Source organism: Hevea brasiliensis, chromosome 4, assembly GCF_030052815.1.
Source record: "Hevea brasiliensis isolate MT/VB/25A 57/8 chromosome 4, ASM3005281v1, whole genome shotgun sequence".
Lineage (NCBI taxonomy): Eukaryota > Viridiplantae > Streptophyta > Magnoliopsida > Malpighiales > Euphorbiaceae > Hevea > Hevea brasiliensis.
This window is the reverse complement of record NC_079496.1, coordinates 3946979-3970371: the sequence shown is the minus strand read 5'-3', so window position 1 is coordinate 3970371 and position 23393 is coordinate 3946979. Positions and strand designations below refer to the sequence as shown.

At 35.6% G+C, this 23393-nt stretch overlaps 1 pseudogene; it reads left to right on the top strand.

The window, feature by feature from the left end:
• The window catches only part of LOC110654109 (uncharacterized), a 35938-nt pseudogene extending 13935 nt beyond the window's left edge, over positions 1-22003 (top strand).
• Positions 22004-23393: the final 1390 nt, after the last annotated feature.

Below are 23393 nucleotides of genomic sequence, written 5' to 3'. Positions count from 1 at the left end.
TATCTTATTGGGAAGACCCTTCTTGGCAACAGCTGGTGCATTAATTGATGTAAAGGGTGAGCAATTGACACTTAGAGTGGGAGATGATCAAATGATATTCAACATCAATCCTGCCATGAAAAGGAAACATGAAGAAGTTGAGTCTTGTTTGCGGGTAGACATTATTGAAGAGATTGTTCAAGAGCATTTCAGAAAAAGCTATCCACAAGACCCACTTGAAAATTGCTTAGTCCATGGTGGGAGCATTGATGATGATAATCACAACATGGCTATTTTTGCGCAATACTTGGAAAGCTCTCCACCACATCCTCAAGCCACGCTTTTCAACTTGAAGGAGTGCAAAATTTGGAGATCAAACCACCATCATTAAAGGTAGAGGATGCCCCAAAGGTAGATCTTAAACCTCTTCCTTCCAACCTCAGGTATGCTTTTCTTGGACCCAATGAAACATATCCTGTTATAATTAATGCATGTTTGACTGATATTGAGATTGACAAATTGTTGAGAGTTTTGAGAAAATATAGGAGAGTTTTGGGTTATGCAATTGATGATATAAAGGGAATTAGTCCAACAGTTTGTATGCATAGGATTTTCCTTGAGCCAAATAGTAAACCTTCCATTGAACACCAAAGAAGATTGAATCCTACAATGAAGGATGTTGTGAAAAAGGAAATCCTAAAATTACTAGCTGCTGGAATTATTTACCCCATTTCTGACAGTGAGTGGGTTAGTCCTGTGCATGTTGTACCAAAGAAAGGTGGGGTGACAGTTGTTAAAAATGAAAATAATGAATTAATACCCACTAGAACTGTTACAGGTTGGAGAATGTGCATAGACTATAAGAAGTTGAACAATGCCACAAGAAAAGACCATTTTCCCCTTCCTTTTATGGATCAAATGTTAGAGAGATTAGCCAAGCATTCATTCTTTTGTTACTTAGATGGATATTCTGGTTTCTTTCAAATTCCAATACATCCTGATGATCAAGAGAAAACTACCTTTACCTGTCCCTATGGCACCTTTGCCTATCGAAGGATGCCATTCGGATTGTGTAATGCGCCTGGCACATTTCAAAGGTGCATGATGGCCATTTTTTCTGATTTTATTGAAGAAATTATGGAGGTCTTCATGGATGACTTTTCAGTATATGGCACTAATTTTGATTCATGCTTGACTAATTTGTCTAAAATCTTGCGTAGATGTGTCGATAATGATTTGGTGTTGAATTGGGAGAAATGCCACTTTATGGTCCAAGAGGGGATCGTTTTAGGGCATTTAATCTCAAATAGGGGAATTGAAGTGGATAGAGCTAAAATAGAAATTATTGAAAAAATGCCCCCTCCAACCACTGTCAAAGGAGTGCGGAGTTTTCTTGGACATGCCGGGTTTTACCGGCGATTTATTCAGGATTTTTCTAAACTTGCTAAACCCTTAACAAATCTTTTGAATCATGATGTTAAATTTGATTTTAATCAAGATTGTATGGTTGCTTTTTGCAGGTTGAAGACGGCCTTAACAACAGCTCCTATCATGCAACCCCCGGATTGGACTTTGCCATTCGAAATCATGTGTGATGCAAGCGAGTTTGCTGTTGGAGCTGTCCTTGGCCAGCGAAAAGATAGAAAACCTTATGCCATTTACTATGCAAGCCGAACCCTTGATGAAGCTCAAGTCAATTACGCCACAACTGAAAAGGAGTTCCTTGCGGTAGTATTTGCACTCAATAAATTTCGTTCTTATTTGGTCAACTCAAAGGTAATTGTTTTCACTGATCACGCAGCAATAAGGTATTTAATGAGCAAGAAAGAAGCTAAATCTAGGTTGATTAGATGGATTTTATTACTTCAAGAATTTGATTTGGAAATAAGAGATAAAAAGGGTGTTGAGAATGTGGTGGCTGATCACCTTTCTAGGATGAAAACTGAAAATAAAGATGATGAAATTGTGCCAATTGATGAATTTTTCATGAATGAGCTTGTATATGTTGAATTCGCACTTCCATGGTTTGGTGATATTGTGAATTTCTTGTCTTGTGGTGTCTTACCACTGATTTATCTTAGCGACAAAGAAGAGATTCTTGCATGATGTTAAATTTTATTCTTGGGAAGAACCTCTTTTGTTTAGGAGATGTAATGATGGAATAATTAGGAGATGTATACGGAGGAAGAAATTCATGATGTTATTTACCATTGTCATTCCTCTCTGAATATGGTGGTCATTTTAGTGTCTCAAAAGCTGTTGAAAAAGTCTTGACATCAGGTTTCTATTGGCCTAATATGTTTAAACATGTGAGAAACTTTGTAGCAGTGTGATAGGTGTCAAAGGGTAGGCAACATTTCCAAAAGAGATGAGATGCCTCAACAATCCATATTAGAAGTTGAATTATTTGATGTGTGGGGAATTGATTTCATGGGGCCATTTCCATCTTCTTATGGAAATAAATATATCTTGGTAGGGGTAGACTATGTATCTAAATGGGTAGAAGCTATTGCTACACCTACCAATGATGCAAAAGTTGTGGTGAAATTTCCAAAAATTTGTTTTGACTGTGTTTGGTGCCCCACGTGCCATAATTAGTGATGGTGGTAGCCATTTTTGCAACCACCAATTTGAAAAATTGATGAGAAAATATGGGGTAAAGCATAGGATTGCCACACCATATCACCCTCAAACAAATGGCCAAGTAGAAATCACAAATAGAGAAATCAAGCAAATCTTGGAAAAGCACAATAAGTCCAGAAAAGATTGGTCCCTTAAATTAGATGACACTCTTTGGGCATATAGAACAGCATTTAAAACCCCCATAGGAACTACACCTTATAGGTTAATTTTTGGGAAATCATGCCATTTGCCCGTAGAATTAGAACACAAAGCTTATTGGGCCATTAGAGCAATCAATTTTGATTTACAAGTCTTTGGACACGTAAGACTTATGCAACTAGATGAAATAGAATAATTGAGACATGATGCTTATGAAAATGCTAGGATCTATAAAGAAAGAACAAAAATGGCATGATAAGCATATCAAGAAAAGGACTTTAAAGAAGGAGATTTGGTTCTCTTATTCAATTCAAGGTTAAAATTTTTTCAGAAAATTAAAATCAAGGTGGTCAGGTCCATTCAAAATTGTGAAAGTTTTACCTCATGGTGCTGTGGAAATTTTTGGTGAAAAATCTGGTAATTTCAAGGTAAATGGGCAAAGGTTGAGGCACTATTCAGTTGGTGAGCCAATTGAGAAGATAGCAACTTGCTATCTTTCTCATTCTCCATGAAATTTTGAGTAAGTATGGTCAAGCTAAAGACCTAAACTTAGCATTTTTGTGCATAACTCCCAATCTTTCTTTCATTTGATTTAAGATTTTTTTTTTTTATATACTCCTTATTCAGAGTTTAACATTGTTCTAATTTCCTTGTGCAGATGGGATACAATGCATTGCAAGCAAATGAGCATAAAAAAAAAAAAAAAGCCCACTACCCATAAAAAAAAAAAAAAAAAAATTAGTTGCTTAATTCATTAGTGTTTTTAACTTGTTTAGTTAATATTTTGCTTGTGTTGTTTTTTTTTAGTTCCTCATAAAATACATTTTTCTTTTATATCTCTAGTACATTGCTCACTTGCTTTTATGTGCTACTTCGGATTTACACTCGATGATTACATTTTTGAGCTTAACTTCCTATTTCAACTTTTTGAGTTTAATTGATTTAATGGATTCCATTGCACTGTTTCTTTTGCAATGAGTGCAGCAGCTGTCCAAATTTTATCTAATTAAATTGGCTGCACTTCAATGAGGTAACACTTCTTATCTCAGCTTGTGTCACTTTCAACACAAGTTGTGCTATCGCTTATGCAACAGGGTAATAATTTCTCTATGCACATATAGCCAAATTATCCCATTCCTTGCACATTTTTAACATTGAGGACAATGTTCATTCTGAGTATGGGGGAGAGGGTAAATTTTTTGCAAAAATTATTTTTCCTTTTCATTTGCATATAGTGACATACTCATTCATCACTTCATACTTGTACATATTCACATACATACACTTGCATATAGCCTCATATACTTAGTTACGCATACTTAGTTGCATATAGATTGACTTGACATTTACACTCATGCATTTCATTCATTTCAAATTTTTGAATTTTTAAACCAGTCTTTGAATTCCATAAATTGCTTATTCAAGCAATCCAACTTGCCTTTAGATGGTTAGTGGAATGAAAGTTCCAGCTGGGTACAAAGTCTTAAGCATTATTCTTTCTCTTACTTAATAGCTGAAAATTAATACATTCATCTAGGTATGCAGATTCTGATTAGTTATTTTGAGTTTTGAGTGTCTGGATAAGCCTTTAAGAAAGAAAATGGTCATTGTCGTCTCACCATTCCTAGAACAAGCATCTTAGATCTTTCAAAGCGAAATTTTTAACTTGCATTTGATAAGAATATGATTTAGGCATTTCTTCATATTTTAAACCTCGCATTTAGCCTTAACCTACCTTAATTTCATTTTAACCCTTGCAAACCCCCTTGAACCTTAATTCCCTAATTTCTTTGGAACCCAAATCATTTACCTAGCCATAAAACCTAAACACTACCACCTATCTATGAGAATAATATTTTAGCAATTAAGTGCATAAAAAAAAAAAATAATAATTTTCGGAGGATTGAAACATCTTGAAAAGTGCTAGAGTAATTGTGAAAAGTTGAAAAGGTCACCAAAATATCCCAAAGGTAATTTTGGGTGTGACATGAAATAGGGACACATACAAAATAAAAAATATATTATAAAAGTAGTCCCTTTATTGTGTTAGCACTTAAGATTCATTGTGAATTTCTTTCCTCTTGATAAAAAAAAAAATTAGTATTATATAAAAAAAAAAAAAAAAAAAAATTTTTTTTGGATGCACTTTGAGTTTCATAATTAATATTATTCTCATATTTTGTTTACCTTATTCCCTTTCTTTGTTAACCACAATTTTACCCCATTAGACCCCATTACAACCCTTAAAAAGACCTAATGATTCTTTGAAAAATGCTTGTTACATTAGTAGAGTTAGATCTTTTATGCTTGCATATGGGTTTGGCAATATAATCTTCCATACATTACTCACCATCTATTTGAGACACATTGGCTATCTATTTCATTTAGGTTTGTTTTGGCACAATTGACTCTTGTAGTTGGTTGGTATTTGTTGCTTGGGTTGATTGGTTAATTCTTAGCTATTCTGTAATAGTTGAGAGTGCTTGCTTCATTCTTTGTGCTTTTGCTGGTGGGAATTTGGAATGTTGGTGGCTAGAGGTAAGTTGGTAGTTTGGATTAGTGAATTTTTGAGTTTTCAAAGACTGATTCTATTCCCTTCCAAATGAGTTTCAATGGAATTTTGCTTGAGGACAAGCAAGAGTTTGAGTATGGGGGAATTTGATGCATGCATTTTAGATCATCATTTAGGTGTTATTTTTGCACATAATTTACCCTTATTCATAGCTATTATTATAGATATTAGTATATATTTAGTCAATTTTACAATTTTCACGTTTCTTAGTTTAATTTTTGGAATTTATTTGTTTTGTAGGTTAAATCTGGAGAAATTTGATGTATTTTGATCAGAGTAGCCATTTGGAGGAGATTAAAATCGAATTGCAAAAATTTTGAAGTTGAGAAAAAATGGTAGAGCGACACAACTGCAAAGACAACCGAATTAGCTCATGTCGCAGTTGTGTCGATCGTCGATATTCACGCCGAGGCGACACAACCGCGACACAACCGGCTTATGTCGTTTTTACTGGAAAATTGTTGACGTGGCATTTCCATTACTCCAGCTTTTTACCTCACCTTTTCTGGATCCTTCCCCCTTTTACCCATTCTAGAACAGTCCCTTAGCCTATATAAAGACCCATTTTATCACTTTCTTTATATATAAAGAGAGAAGGGAGGCATTTTTTTGGCAAGATTAGAAAGAGAGAAGGGAGCACTTTCTGCATTTCTTCTTCCAAAGCGAAGAAGGATCAAGTTTCTGCACTTTTCTGCAGAGATCCTGCTGCAGATTTGCTGGGTTTTTCTACCCCTTTAAGCTTACATTTCCATTATTTCTTCATTTCTTCATTTGGGTTTGTCTTTAAACAATGATTTGTGAGTAGTTTATTGAGATTCTAGAGATGGGTTTGTAAATATTGATTTGTTTTGTGGTTTTGAACTGATTTAGCCATTTAAATGAAGATTGTTATATTTTGATTTATTGCTTGTGTGCTTATTTCCTTGCTTGATGAATGGGCCCTCATTAAGTTAAGTTTTAATCCTTAATAGATGGACTGAAAAGTGAATATTGGGGATGGATAATCTTGCAATAAACTTTATTTTCTTGGTGTTAGAAATAAGCTAAGAAAATTAAGGGGAACTTTCCAAAAATCAATTAGAGCATTAATTGGGTTTTTGTTAGATTTGAAATACCGTGAAAACAGGGTTTGATTTAATGAAAACCAATTTTGAGATGCTTGAAAAAGGTTTCAAAAATTTAAGAATTGATTTCCCTCAAAATTGCAATTCTCATGTGTTTGGCTAAATTAGGGAAAAATCACATGCAAACAATATTGAAAATCCAATCTCTAGAATCAATTTATTTTTCATTGAAATTAGATATAAATCCTCCAAACCTCATAAATAGCAATTTAAATTTAAATCCAATTTCTATAATCACTTTATTTTTATTTTTATTGAATTTAGATTTAATTCCTCTCAATTTCATAAATAGATATTTCAAATTAATTTTTGGGTAATCTAGTTTAATTAATTTTAGTTAATTGATTGATCTAGTTTTAATTCCTCAAATACCAATTTTAATTCCAAATTTCATTTTACATCTTTAATTTTTGTCTTAATTTTAATTTTTAGATTTTATTTTTAATATCTTTTAATTTTTGTCATTCTAATTTGCTTATACTTTTATTTCCAATTTAAGCACAATTCCCTGTGGGATCGATATCAATTTTTAAAACTATACTACTGTGACCCGTGCACTTGCGGACACACAGTATCAGCAACGACACTTGATGGCAATAATCATATTTTCCCAATTGCATGGGCAATAGTCGACCATGAAAATACAAGGAATTGAGATTGGTTTATGTCTTGTTTAAGGGTGTTTGTGACAGATCGTAAATGTATATATGTCATATCAGATCGGCATATTGCCATAAAAAAGGCAATGCAGCAAGATTGGTGGCAACCTCCTGATGGACATCATCGATTTCGCTTACGACACATCCTCAGCAATTATAACACAAAGTTTAAGAACACTGAAATGAAAGAAGCTCTTCGAAAGGCAGGTTAGTTGTAAGTTTAGTACTTATTGTAACTTTAATTTAAGTATAAATGTCACATAGTAAATAATAATTGTTTTGATCTTTTTTACAGCCCGCCAAATTTAAAATATAAAATTTTATGAGGCCATGAACATAATCAAAAGCAAGCATCCAGACACATTTGAATGGTCTTGAAAGATACCTTTGGAAAAATGGACACGTTCTCATGATGGATGGAAACGTTATGGCTCCATGACAACTAATACTGTTGAGTCAGTTAATGGAATGCTCAAGGGGATCTGTGGTTTACTAATAACTACAATGGTAGAGAAAATATATTTTCCAATGTGTCGATTATTTTGACACACGCCGTACGACCCTCAGCGAGCAACTGCAACTAGGTTTCAAATTTACATCGGCATGTCGTCAAATATTACTTGATAATTTAAATGAAGCAAACTCATTTAATGTCAGGATCTTTAACCGCGATTGTGGTGAATTTGAAGTGTGGAAGGGTAGATTTGAAGCAAAGTATGTTATCAAACTTGATGAAAGGACATGCATGTGCGGAAAGTTTTAAGAAATATGCATTCCATGTTCCCATGTGATAGCAGCATACCAATCAATGTCAATTAATTATGAGCAGTAAGTCTCAAATTATTATACATTGGAGCGAACGCTTAAGTGCTATGAGTGGCAATTTTATGCACTTGGACATCATGATGATTGGCCAACAGACAATGATCAAATTCTTCTATTTGACCCAAGTCGAAAAAGGTCTAAAGGAAGACCAACTTCCGTTAGGAAGAAGAATGAAATGGATTGGAGAGTGAATTGAAAAGAAAGGGATACATCTAAATTCCATTGTTCGCTATGTCGTGAACAAGGACACACAAAAAAGAGTTGTCTCTTATGAAAAAACACCATGAATTAATTATGTACATCTTTTGAAATACTATGTATTATTATCGCAATTTGTTGCACACTATTTTTATTTTTATATTTTCATTTTATGTGTATAAATGTAATAGGGATTAACGCATAGAAAGAAGATAAGTATCTCATCACATAAGAGTCATCCAACCACTTTAAATACAAATGCATTTGATAATATACTAGACAAATATACTGACCCTAATGGATATACATGGTATGGTCATAAAAGAGCTTTTGTCAATCAGAAGTATCATGCATGTCTCCATCAAGGATTTGCCAACCATTTAATTATTGGTAAGCATTCAAAGAATTTATCAGATTTTGGACAAGTTACAATCGCTGCACAACATGAATGGGATAGATTATGGGAGATACGTTGTGAATTAGAAGCATATTATAGATTTCACGATTTATCCGTCCTTAAGGTTCGATCAGCTGAGGTTGACAGGAATTCAGTCGAAGGTATCCAGAAAGTAAAAACACAACTATGTGCTGAGAATGAGATAATGAATAATCTCCTTGAATTATTTCACAAACAACAAATTCCATTAAAAAATATGGAGCAACTTAATAGCGCACCTGAACCTACCTTAACTATGGATGACGATGACATATCTGATTTTAGTGACAATAATGATAGTGATTTTGTATATTATCTCCCACATTGCTTAACCCCATGTTATTAGGTTAAGTATATTTCAATATTATCTTAATCTTTATATATTGTGATTATAAGATATTCCTAATGCACAGTTAAATATTACTTATTGCCTTTTGATGTGGTTGTGTTATGATGTGTTTCTCATTTATTTATTTGCACTCCCTTTTTTTTATGTCTTAGATAAAATAATGGCTCGTTTAATGCGCACTCCAAAAAGGATTGTCAGTGAATAACAGAGGGCAAGGGTAAATGGTCTAATTAGGAATTTGAGCCAAATGCCTGTGGAAGTAACACCCTCAAGTACAGGAGATTACATTGTTAAGCATATGATTAGGGTGAACGGGCTTATTCAAGAAATCATATGGGAATGAGAGCTATTAACAGATGAACATAGATATTTGGCTCTAAGATCAGCTTTGAATTGTGTCCATGACAAAGGCATACTTGACCTCGTATGGTGAAAATTAGAAGTTAACCGTACCCCATCATATTTACTACTACTTAAAGGATTTGTCAAAGAATATGCTATTTGGGTTGCTACAAGGACAATGTGTCGGTCAATTGATATAAAAATGCGTTATAGTAACAAACATACTCTGGTTAAGCCCATGTTACTTAAAATCGACTACACATTAGACAAAGATTTTTATGATGAGCTAATTAGATCATGTCCTGTCAATCAAATAATCAGGTTAACCTAATTAGTTCTAATGTTGTAAACAATATGTATATGAATTGTTAATGTACTAAACAATGTTTTTCTTCAATCTTTATATTGACTAAGTAATGTAGACTTATTAATTAATGCATTGAATGAAGAATGTTTATGTTTATAATTTAATACTTTTATTATCATTCATTTATTAATTAATGTACAAGGAAAAAATGTGAATTGTTGTAGCTATCAAAACACAAATTGAAAATGTATATTTGTCATAATGATACAATACTCGGCTACACAACAAGAAAGAAGAGATTACATTGTACCAGGTCCAATTGATCTAGAGCTTCTTCGACTCCAGCCATAGCATCATTCTGAAGGGATCTAGAATGGTATTATTGAGCATGAAGTGCTTACGTGCAGAAGTCAAGGCAACATATTGCATTCTAACATTGATGACCGAATTATTCCTCATCTTCGCGAATCTGGATTTATTGGTATTGCTAGACTAGGATTTTTTTCTCTTGACTTACACCTCATTAGTGCCTTTGTAGAGCGATGGCGGCCAGAGACTCATACATTTATGATGCCAATTGGTGAGTGCACACTCAGTCTTCAAGATGTCAGCATCATTTCCAGTTTGCCAGTGCATGGTTTTACTGTTACTGAAATGTCATGGGCTGATTGGCCGAAAGTTTATGAGAATTTATTAGGAGTTAGACCACCCTCGGAAATGATCCGAGGACATACACTAAAATTATCATGGCTAATTAACGAGTTTGGAGAGATTCCACATCATGCTGATGAATTAGCAGTGTTATGGCATGCAAGAGCATTCATATTATGACTAATCGGTTCGATTTTTCCTGACAAGACAAACTCACTTGTCAACTTGATGTTCCTACCTCTTTTAGAAAACTTGATAGAAGCTACAACATACAGTTGGGGTGGAGTTTGCTTAGCATTCCTTTATCGTAAGTTATGTAGGGTTGCAGTTACTAAAACAAAGGAGATTTCAGGACCACTATTCATTTTGCAAATCTGGGCCTCAGTGAGATTTAAAATAATCTCTCCATCAATAAGAGATCCATCAGCACCTCATGATGCACCCTTAGGTGCTAGGTATGTCAATAAATTTATATTATTTTTTCCATTAAGCAATTAATAAATTGATTTTTATTGCATTACATTTTAATTTTTCTTATAAATTAATAAGTGGAGTAGAGCTCAACAGATCACTAAAGTAACAACTCATGTACTACCGCAAATTCGGTACAACCTTGATCGAATGCGACCTAAAGATGTAAACTAAAATTTCATAAATCTTACTTAAAATAATATGTTATATTTTTCCTTACATTTATAATCACTAAATGTTTTGCTAATATTAACTTGCAGATTACATGGGAACTATATAGTGAGGAATTGTAAGATGAGCTGCCAGACATATTTATCCAGGGCCATCCTATTTGGAAGGCAGTGGTGCCATTAGTTTGCTTTCATATTATTGAATGACACCAACCTGATAGAGTGATGAGGCAGTTTGGTTTGGCCAAGCCTATTCCAGGACCACTAATGCAAACAGATGAGCTGCATGAGATTACTCTCCGATTTAGTGAGAGTAATTGGGCACACCACCATGTGACATACATTCATCATTGGAATAGGCGAGAACAATACATTGTTCAAGAGCAAGAATTGGGACAACCACTCCATCGCCATTCTGAATATATGGAGTGGCACCGTCGAGTTGCGAGACGTTGGATCTCAATAAGTGGAACTGTTATTAGTTGTGTGGTAATGATTTACAACACATATTTTTTCATTATTAAATACTTCGTAATGGCTATTTTATATTTTTAACTCAATATGTTAAGTAATGCATGAACTTTTTATTTTTACAGGAGGATGTAATTGAGGATTGTTTGCTAAAATTACAGAACCCATCAACACAAAATGTGGCAGAAGTTAAGCATACATTAAGGAAAATGATGATTGCTCTAAAGCAAGAAAGTCAACTGTGCCAAATGCCACCTCCTCAATCCACACCTTAAGCAGCAAATTTTAATGATGTATTAGAAGACGACCAACCCATTAACTAGCCTGAGCCCTTACATAGAGTAGGACGACGTCAATCACATCCTGCTCGACGTCGTCAACATCCAGTGCGTCGAGCTTTTCCTTCTGATGATGTTTTGTCCCCACCTATTGCATTCCACCCTTACTGCATGGCATCAGCGCCTGATCCTGTTCCCTTAGCTCCTACACTGTCTGATCCTAGTCCATCTACACACTACACTGGTTGGATGCCTACCCTGTTAATGCTTAGCCCATCAGCATCATGGATGCAAAGTAGAAGCACACTCGACTTCACTGAGAGTCAACAGCCGCAAACACCATTCAGCGACTTATTTGCTCCTTTTGGCAGACCATTTACCATTGGGCCTCCACATTATACTTCGAGTTAATTTGGTGGATGTAGTTCAGATCAATACTTTGTACCATATCAGTTTGCTGCCTTAGGCCATATTCCATCTGGTGCAGGTTTATTTGGACACCATGACCAAACTGCTATGCATTATACTGCAGGGGGAGAATCATCAGGACGATAATGAGGGCAACCTAACCACCCTCAAGATGCACAAGGTGATTCAGAAGATCATTAAGAAGGGGGACAACATAGAGCTCATCGATCGAGGCGACATATACGAAGACCTGGTTGTGGCACATGACTGATTTAAATATTTGTTTTCATGTGTATATTAATTATGAATACTTATCATAATTTATAAATTTTTGATGGTTGTTGATTTCACCAGAAATTAAATTAACTGAAATTACCAGTAATAAAATATTTTTCTGCATTAAGTGGTAAATCCAGGTCGAACCCTAGAGACTGAATTACTAAATTTCGTGCACTTGTGTAATGGAAAAAGAAACAAAGGTTGGGGGGGGTAATTCGCAGTCCAAAGAAGAAATAAAAAATTAGAAATTAAGAACTAAAATTAAATATGAAACTCTCAATTTAAACAAACTTCAGTCCAAGGTAATTCGCATTCCAATGCATTTATTCGATCATAGATAAAAGAAATATAATTATATCTTATTGAATACTTAACGTAGATTTACCAAATAGTAAGGTAAAATCCCTAACTTCCCTATACTCATCAATTCGAGCCCAATACTCTTATTGACTCTAATTATTAACTGAATTGGTATTAAGCAATTCTTATCAAATTAATAACTGCTTTAAAAAAAGGAAATAGTTAAGTTGAACAATGATTTATAAAGCATAAATCATTTAATTCACCCTATTGTTTCCTTAGGTTATTATCGAAAACTTGGATCATAATCAATAAAATCTAATTGCTACTCACGTTCAATCTTATACAACAATTATGGATTATGAAGATGAACTAGCAATTGATCACATCAAACAATTAACTGATAGACCTTTTTGGCAAATCATTCAATAGATCAAAGACAATAAAATCAGAAAATAATAGATATTCAAAAAGACATAAATTAAATTAAGAACCTGGTCTCATAAATCATGCAAAATAAACTTGAATCCCTTGAACTGAATTAAAACTTAGCCACTCATGTTCATGGCTTATAGAAAAATAAAGAAGAAATCTAAAAAGAGAGTGGAGAATGAAGGTCTTCTATGGTGTTTGAAGGTCTGAATGGATGTGTTTTAGCTGCTTCCCAAAGACGCATTTATCATAAAAAACCTAATCCCAAAGATAGGAACCAAACTAGGAAAAGTTTTGAAATTCAAAAGACAGATTTTTAGTCTGCATTCACATCTCTGAAATTAAAGCTGTTTTTCAGTGACTTCCTTTCCGAATATGTCTCTGTCCTCTTCAGGAAAGTTGTAGCCCCATTTTTTAGCTTTTCAACGAGTACTCATTTGCCCAAATGAGAGGTCTACAGCCCAAGTTATGGCCCAAAAACCGGGACTGGTTCAAACAGACGGTCCAGCCCATAGTGACAACTTCATTGCCATTTTTGACAATTAAAATGGCCTTATCTTACTTTCAGCCCTTCATAGAAGTTGTAGAGGTGGCTCTTAAGGTTCAATTGGGCTTAGGCTTGCTTCATTTGGACCTGTGAAACTCCAGATACAAAATAAATACTGAAACTGATCGTGACAATCAAGTGTGGGCTTTTGTAATATATCCATAGCAGATTTTGTCAACCTTGGAGACTAATTTGGGCTTTGGTCCCTTTATATTATTTGAAGTGCTCTATCTTAGCTTTTCAATGGATTAAACAACAATCAATTTGGAGACCCACAACTTTAGAAACACCTGAAAAATACAGTAAATGTCAAATGCTGAAAATTTCTCTATTTAACACAATTATTTCAACAACTATCTAAAAAATATGCCTAAATGACAAATATACTTTAATAAACTAAATTATGCATAAAAACACACAAGAAACACTAAATGTGATGGGAATAAAATTTAATAAATTATGCATGTTGACACCATATTTTGGCCGATCCCAGAAATCAATAAACTTTGAAACCGATCTCTATTCTCCAGACAACCACATTTCCGTTCTTTCCTGAAAAGGAATCGAATCAATACTAAGTCCCCATATCATTTAAAGCCTCACCGATCTCTTAAACCAATTGTCAAGTCTCCTGGCTAGTCAATCACATTTTCGATCTCTTGTCTAACGAAATCAAACCAACGTCAGGTCTTCATGCCACCAGTCTTATTGCCGATCTCCCTTTTAAAAGTTTGGGGATAATCGTTTGATAAAGTTAAGGTTCCAATCTGGTTTAACGATGATTTCGATCTTAATTGTTCAAATCAAGTTTCCAATTTTAATCAAGTCCCGTTTAGCGTTTGTTCTCAGCCGATCTCATGCTTACAATGCTTTCCGACCTCTTACACTTAGATTAATAATCACTTTTAGTTGTTGTAATATGTTCAGACAATCAAGTGCTTATGCAACCTAGATCCTTTCCGATCCCATCCAATCATTGAACAAAAAAAGGAATTTCATTTCATTTCAAATTGAAATATATACAAGTCATTCGGCTGGAGGTGATCCTCCACCCTGTTCTACATTTTGTTCACCCCCTCTATCACCCTCGGCCTCCTCCTCGCTATCCTCTTCATCTTGGGGAGCTAGGTCCACCATCCAGGAGAAGTCCTCCTCGGGATAACGCTTCCTGAACTCGGCCAAAAGGTCCCTATGGGCGTTCACATAAGCACCGGCCTCCCTTGTCATCGCCTCTTATTCTTTTGTTTTAAGTTCGTTAGTGAGGTGAGCGACATCGGCTCGGAGTGCTCGAGCCTCTTCAAGAACATGAGCTTGCTCGGCCAGCTTGTCCTCGTAGAATTTCATCAGCCCCTCAATTTCGGATATGTAGTTTTGAGTGGATGAAAGTTGGGATCGGAGGGAAGTTGCTTCATGACCCACCTTCTCGAGCTCCTGCCCCATGCGATAAGCCTTCTCCCGGACAATATGTTGGTTCACCAGGCTCTCCACACTCAGGCTCATAGTTTGGGTCAGGATATCATTAAGATTGTTCGGGGTTAGCCTATCCCGATCCTCCCGAAGGCAGATGGAGGCCCCCAAAACCTTAGCCAAACCCGGATTCTCCCGAACAGTTCGGTTCTTCTCCAAGGAATGGATCAGTACTTGAGTGCCGCGGGAGAGGGTCTTCGAGGTAGGTTGGGAAGGACCCCCTTCCGCACTCGAAGCAACTAGAGGGGTTGGTGGCTGCTCTTCTTGACGAGGAGGAGACCGGACCACTTCTGTGTCGGGGATCGGCGGTCCCGAGGGTTGAGACGAGCCTCCTTGCATTTCCCCGGGATCATGCTCGGGTGTCTAAAGAGCCTCGGCCCGCTTCATCTCCCTCACCTTTCTGGAGATCTCTCTCTTCCGCTTCCGGCTCTCCTTAGAACCCTCACCGCCCGCCATACCTGCGCAAAGGAAAAGTCAGTGAGTTCGCTAAGGGTTTAGAGATCAGAGATATAGAAAGTACCGAAGCCGAGGTCAGAGAGCTGAAGCCCGCGTTCTTGGCCGGTGACCAGTTGCATAGTCCAATGATGCAGTTCGGCCGTCACTACATCTAGACAAGAGAACTTCTGCCTAGCCGCGTGATCTTTCAGTTCGATCACCATTAGGCCCTCTTCCCTATTCAGGGTGATGCGCTTCGGAAGCAAGGGAACCTGATGCAGCCAGCTGCTTGGGAAACCCTCAAAGACGTTCAGAATTTTGCTCCTCAGGATAAAGAAACGATTCTTCCAATTCTTCAGGGAGGAGGGCAGATCGGTAAAGAGCCCACAATGTGGCTTCGCCTGAAAGAACCAGTACTCGTCGTCCTTTCAGTGAGTCAGCCTATGTAGCTCGGCGAATACCTTCGCCGTTGGATTGAGCCCCTTAGCCCGGCAGAGGCCTCTAAAGGCTACTAAGATCTGCCATGAGTTCGGGTGAACTTGGGCTATGCATACTTGATGGAATCTCAGGACTTCCTTGAAGAAGTCGTCGAGAGGGAATCGCAGCCCGGCTTTTAATTGCTCTTCATATACCATAATCATGTTATTTTCTTTGAAGAAGTGATCGGTTCGGAGATCGCCGTGACACCGGATAAGTTCGTATGAATCGCCCCGAATGTTATACTCCTCGCTGAACGACTATAGGTCAGTTTCTTGAAGGATTGATGGCAGCTCGTCCATGGGAAGATTTTCTCTCCCTGAAGAATGCGCATGCCTTGAGGGTGCTGCTTGACCACGAGCTGGAACGGAGGTCCTAGGAGGCTCAGGTCGCTCGCTTGGTCCGACCACCTCAACTTCATTAGACAACCACGAGATCTGAACGAAAAGAGGGCTTGCCGCTCTCTGACCCTCGACGCTTCTCATTTTCAAAGAAAGGAGGAAATTTAAACTAAAAGAAAGATCAAAACCCTTACCGGAGTGTGATCGGTGTCGGAAGAACTTGAAAAAATGAGAGAATTTTTGGAATTGCTCGCGAGAGGCCGAAAATGACATAAGGGAGCAACTAGCCAATCCATCCCCTATTTATACCCGTCCCAGCATTTAATGCTCACAGTGTCCTAAGCGACGCATCAGTTAGCGAGATTTGCCAGCCTTTTCTGACACGTCTCACGAATATTCTGGAAATTCCATAAATAGATCCGCTAGTTAGAGATCGGCACATTAAGATGTTCTGAATTACAGATCGGTTAAGGGTCATTCAAGTTAAGAGCTGGATTGGGTAAATACTCCAGAGATCGAAAAATAACCAATACAATAATAATAAAATGATAGTTGTCAAAATAAAATTTTATTTCCAAAAGGTCAGATTACATCATTTGGGCAATCTCTAGAGATCGGATTACATTAAAGGTCTGATTACATCATAGGGGCGATCTTTAGAGATCGGTGGAACATCCTATCTAATAAAGGCCTATGTCAAAGCCTAGTCTCGTGGCTAAATCAAAAGATGTGTTTGATCAGGAGACCGGCCGTCGACATCGGATAGATGTACAGCTCAGATGGGGGGACTATGACTCTCATGAGAATGAGAGAGGTCGTCATCAATGTTGTCACTCGGAATCGAGCTGCTGTCGGGACACCCAATGTGGTGAGAAGCCAAATGAACTTTGAAGGGTAGTCACCAAAGATCGGAGGAATATTAGCAGTCTTCTCGCTCGAAATCAGTTCGCCGATTATATCGGTCGAACGATTTGAGATCGACCCTATCGAGGTCCTCGATCCAGGTCAGCAAATTAGTCTGGTTCTCTCACTGCCATCAAATGAGGTTATCATAATTCTTCGATCACCGGGATCATAAATTTTTAGTCTAGGAATAAAGAGGACAATCGAAAAAAGATCAAAAGCAACTATCATGGCCGAGATTATTGCCGGAGAGGTTAGAATAGGGAATGTGAGAAGGAAAGAGGAGAAAATCAAATGCGGAGGGGTTTCCTGTTGAAGGTATATATATAGGGAAAGTCTGAGCATTTATTGCTAGCAGAAAACGAAGTGGACGCCTCGGAAATCGAAGGAATAAATGCTTTGATTGGATCGGACCAGATAAAGGAGAAGACCGGAGTGATAGAGATCGGAAGAGGGGAGGCCGGCATGAAAGATGGGAAAAGGAGCGTGTTAGGAAGATCGGAAAGGAGGGGAGGTCAGAGAGCAAAGAGAATAAGACAACTTTCGCTAACTGTCATCATAATCAGAGCCGAGGTAGTTAAAGCATTGCAGACGAGATCTCCACTGCAGGCCTCAGAATCGTCCACATTACTGACAGGTGCCAGAGTATGTCATGACAGTGCTGTACATCCCAATCTCCACCGTTGATCTTACTTGTAAGGACAAGTCTAGAGGCCTTGGATCAAAGAACAAGACGACAAGACCGGTGCTCTTTATTCTTAACCTTCGGATCGCCCTTGACAAGAAAATTCTGAGCCGTCAGATTAGAAAGGAGAAAGGACAAATATGCAGAAAAAGATCTCAGTCGTTCGTCTTGATTCTCTTTAATTCCCAACCATCAGATCGTGTCCTTTAAAATCCAAACCTTCCATCTCCCTCAAGGAGAATCCTGACCCTTCATTGGGAGCACACGTTCCCTATAAATACCTGCATGAAAATTGTTGAAAGGGGGACTAAAAAAAGAGGGTGGTGATTATTGTGGAAAGGCTCTGAAAATTAATTCAGTTCTGCTACTCTGCTATTTTTAAGCTAGAAAGACTTTTTTCTAAAGTATTTTCTTTGAAGAAGTGTTGGACACTGGAACTCTTGATTTTCAGTTTGTTCATCACTCTGTGTTACCCTTTCTTAAGTTTCAGTTCTGTTTTCATCACCCTTATATCTACTTTTATTTTCTGAGCTCAATCTCACTCATTGTCATTCCGGTTCGATTACATGCTAGCTAGGCATTCGTCATTTCAAGGCAAGCATCAGTCCTCAGACCATTAACACGCAACTCTGCAACATTCGCGACTCCATAGTTATTTCAATAGGTTCAACTTCCTGCAGGTGAGTGTCTGAACCATTGTCCTATCCGGTGTTCGTCTTTACTTTTCTTTTTACGCTCGTAATTTTCGTTAAAAGTTTGCCTTACGTGGGAAGGTCCCGCGTGAGTGGTCATCCTCTTGAGTTTATCTTTGGTATATCAGTTCATGTCATTTATTTGTTCTTGGTCTTTTTATTATCTCCTAATGTAGGTGTTCTGGTTACGGGTAACGTATAGGTAGTTTGATAAAGTGTTGGTAGCAATATCTTAACATAAGAGTTTTTAAATAAACATTCGGATAATAAATCAAAAGTCATGAAGTCGAACCATTAGACTAGCTCGAGAAGATGACTGGGCAAGGTGGAGAGTCAGAAGTAAAATTAGATTTCTGGCTAGAACAAATGTTGCTTGTCGAAAGGTACTAGTGAGCCGAACACGAAAGAGATCGGTAAAAATTCAGTCCGGTATTCCCTAATAGACACAAGTCACCTATGAGTTAAAAGAAGTTTAATCCGGGTCCCCAGTGTCTTCTGATGCCAGAACCCTTAGCCTAAGGTCCTCACACGATACGATCGTAATTAAATTTGAAGGAGATCGGAGGAGAGTTCTTATCCGAGATCCTTCATTAAAATTCTCAAATTGCATTTTTAAAGGAGATCGGAGGAGAGTTCTTATCCGATTCTCAATCTAAAATTTTAATAAATATTTAAAGGAGATCGGAGGAGAGTTCTTATCCGAGATCCTTCATTAAAATTCTCAAATTGCATTTTTAAAGGAGATCGGAGGAGAGTTCTTATCCGATTCTCAATCTAAAATTTTAATAAATATTTAAAGGAGATCGGAGGAGAGTTCTTATCCGATTCTCAATCTAAAATTTTAATAAATATTTAAAGGAGATCGGAGGAGAGTCCTTATCCGAATCTCTAACCAAGTTTTAATAAATATATAGAGATCGGAGGAGAGTTCTTATCCGATCCTCAAAATCAACTTTTAATAAACACGCAAAGTAATCCCTTAAACGAAAACCGCTACACGACATCAATTCACTAAGGTTGTCTCATTTACTTATGTATCTGGGTAATCCGAATTAGTGAAAAATCAAATATTCCCTTTTATCAAAAGGATTAACATCTCCATTCGAGCCCCCCCTAACTATCGATTTTAGTTTATAAAGAACGTAAGATTAAATCTGCTCACCCTCATTGAGGGACGAGGTGGGGTGCCTAACACCTTCCCCGCCCGTATACGGACCCCGAACCTAGAATCTCTGTTTTCGAAGTGGTTTTATTTAAATTTGTTTTCATAAATGGTTTCCTTTAATTTCCCTCAAAACTAAAGTGGCGACTCCTCACTCTTTCCCACTTCGGTGAGCACTTAACAATTTTATAAGAGATTGCAATTTAATTTTCTATAAATTTTTTATAACTTAATTTGGTACTAAATGAAAATCACTAACAATATCTAAATTATATATTGTTATAAATGCTCACATGTAATAAATAATAATTTAATTTCTTTTAATTCTTAAATCTACTTAAATTCATTAATTGCTATCAAAAAACTATATTATCCATAATTATAATAAGAATAAAAATTAATATCCCATGCAAATTAATTTTGGCATCCACCTCCCTCCCACAATTTATTTTATTAGAACCATTTTCTACTAATTTAAATTGCACAGTACCCCTGTACGTTCAAATTTTAATGGTTTTAAATCATTAAAATTAATATCTTTTAAATAATTATATTATTAATTTTCATTAACAAATATGGTTAAAATTTTAATTTTTTTTAATTATTTAGAAATAACATATTTTTAATAAAAATTACATTATATATTTTCGTTAACAAATGCGATTATAATTTTAAACTTTAATATTTTTAAACTACAAAATAATCTATTTTTAAAAATATGAAATTAATATATTTTACAAATTAAAAAAAATTTCGTTAAAATATTATATATATTATTATTTTTATCTATAAACAAAAATAATTTTTATACATATTAATATATAAGCGGGACGCATCCTAAATTTGTTGGAATGCTTGGACGCCATTATAAATGGCATTTTTGTGTGACGGCTGGAAGCACGTAGGTTGCGCGTAAAAACGCTATTGGCTAGTGGGACGCCATTATAAATGGCGCTTTTGGCTCTAACGCTGGTAAGGGACAGCGTGGCACGGAAAGGCGCGATTATGACTAGCGTTTTTGGATTAAACGCGATTATTATTAATGTTTTTCCTTTGGACGCTATTATAATTAGCGTTTTTACTGAAAAATGCTGTTTTGATTAGCGTTTTGTGGTATCTGACCCCCAACCCACCCCCTTTTTGTAATTTTTTTAATTCATGCCCTTTTCTGATAAATTCAATAATAAAGTACACATGTACGGTCAAAAACTCAAAATAAAAACTGAACAAGGTCTAAATTAAGAAATGACATTGAAGAGACCGGGAGATACTCATTGGAGTTCTCATTATGGTATGCTTATTAATTTGATACATTTATTTCCTTCTGTCATTGATGTTTTTGAGTCTATTGGAGAAAATGGTAGTGATAATCCACAAAGGGTTGAAGCAATTTATTTGCTAGATATTATGAATCGATTTGAATTTGTCTTTGTGTTGCATCTTATGAAAAAGATTTTAGGAATCACACATGAGTTATCACAAGTTTTACAGAGGAGGAATCAAGATATTGTAAATGCTATGAATCTAGTTAAAGTCTCAAAATGTCGTTTGCAAGTGATAAGAGAAAATGGTTGGGAAGCTTTATTACTTGAGGTATTGAAATTTTGTGGTAAATATAATATAGTTGTATTAGATATGGAGGATGTCTATGTAACTAGAGGGAGATCAAGGCGTAGAAGTGAAGAAATGACAAATCTTCATCACTACCGTGTTATGTTGTTTTATTCTGTGATTGATATGCAGTTTCAAGAACTTAATAATTGATTTGATGAAGTGAATACAAATTTCCTTTTATGCATGGTATTTCTCGATCCTAAGGACTCATTTTCTGCATTTAATATAAGCAAATTGATTCAACTCGCAAAATTTTATCCATGTGAATTTTCTCCAGTTGCTCTAATTGAACTTGGATCTCAACTTGAGAACTTTGTCTTTGATATGCATATGGATGAAAAATTTTTTGAAGTTAGTGGAATTGGAGGCCTTGCTGAGAAGATGGTTGCTACAAAAAAGCATATTATTTTTCCTTTGGTATATTTGTTAATCAAATTATCATTAATCTTGCCAGTTGCTATAGCCACAGTGGAAAGATCTTTTTTTGCAATGAATATCATTAAAAGTTTACTTTATAATAAAATGGGAGATGAGCTACTAAATGATTATTTGGTGACTTACATTAAAAGGGATATATTTGCAAGTATTGACAATGAAGTTATTATAAATAGATTTCAGTCAATGAAAAATAGACGAGAATTATTGTAATTTAATTATAACAATTTATTAATATTTTCTAAACAATATTTTTATCAATTTATATTTATTTATGTATATTATTTTTACAAATTGTATATTTTAATTGGACCCCTCAATTAAATTCCTGGCTCCGTCACTGCCTAAGACCATCAGTTTAATTTCTGTGTATTTGAACAAGTTGAAACAAAGGAAGCACCATCTTTCTCAAAGGTGACCCTCCTTGTCTACCCTTTTGGTTATTGAGGGAAGCTTGATGCTAATATGCTTGGACCCCACACATACAATGGAGGTTAAAAGAGGAGATCATTGGTCGACACCCGCCAAAGCGCAAGGCATGATACATATAAATCATGCATAAAAATTTTGTAAGTGGGTGAACTCAATAGTGATGGATGAGGAAGAGGCAAGAGTTAGTGTTTTTTTAATTTTTTATTAAAAGATAGAGTATAAAAATATATTAAAATTATAATAATTAGAATTAAAATTAGTCAAAAATAAAATAAAATCAATAAATAATTAATTTAATATTAATCAGATTTGAACATGAATTTTCATTTTAATTAATTTTATTATCACTAGATTAACTAAATCTAATAGACAGTAAGAGGTTATGTTTGTTATTATCGTGGTGGGGTTGAAAATGGATTGATGTGCATTGACGGCAACGGTGGTGGTGATGATGATGAGTGCGCCTGCATGCCCTCCATCTTTTGCGAAGCATGAGAATATGTTGATGGTTTCCACTGCAAGCTCTCCCATCTCTCTCTCTCTCTCTCTCTCTCTCTCTCTCCAACCAAGATTTGCACACATTTTCGAAGAAGAATATAATTAATCAGAATTTTCGGTAATTGTCACCCCTAAGAACTTTCATCTTTTATCCCTTGGCTTGACTTTGTGTTTTTGGATTTGGTATTTAAAAACTAATAATTAAATATATTCGATACAATACTGAAACTGAAAAGAGTATGATGAAAAATTAAATATAAATAATAAAAATAAATATTTAATAATGATAATAATAGATAATTTAATTTAATTATAAATAAATTTATATAATTAATTGATTTTAAATCCCTCCCAACTCATTTCTTTCTTATACATGGAAGAGGGTTTTTTGGAATAGCATTTTAACTTTTATGTGATAACTTTAAATGATAGATGAATCTATCTAATTAATATTAAAAAAATATAATATTGTTTATAAATTTATAAATTTTATCTATTCGTCATTTAAAAATCTTTCAAACTACTCATTATCTTATGAAATTCTATCTTCCTTGCATCATCATATTTAGATATTGCAAATATATACGTGCCATCATGTGCAAATCTATAGTCCTATTTGTAAAAATCTTTCTTGACTATATTCAAGAGCTCCATACTATAAGGTTTCTAGGTC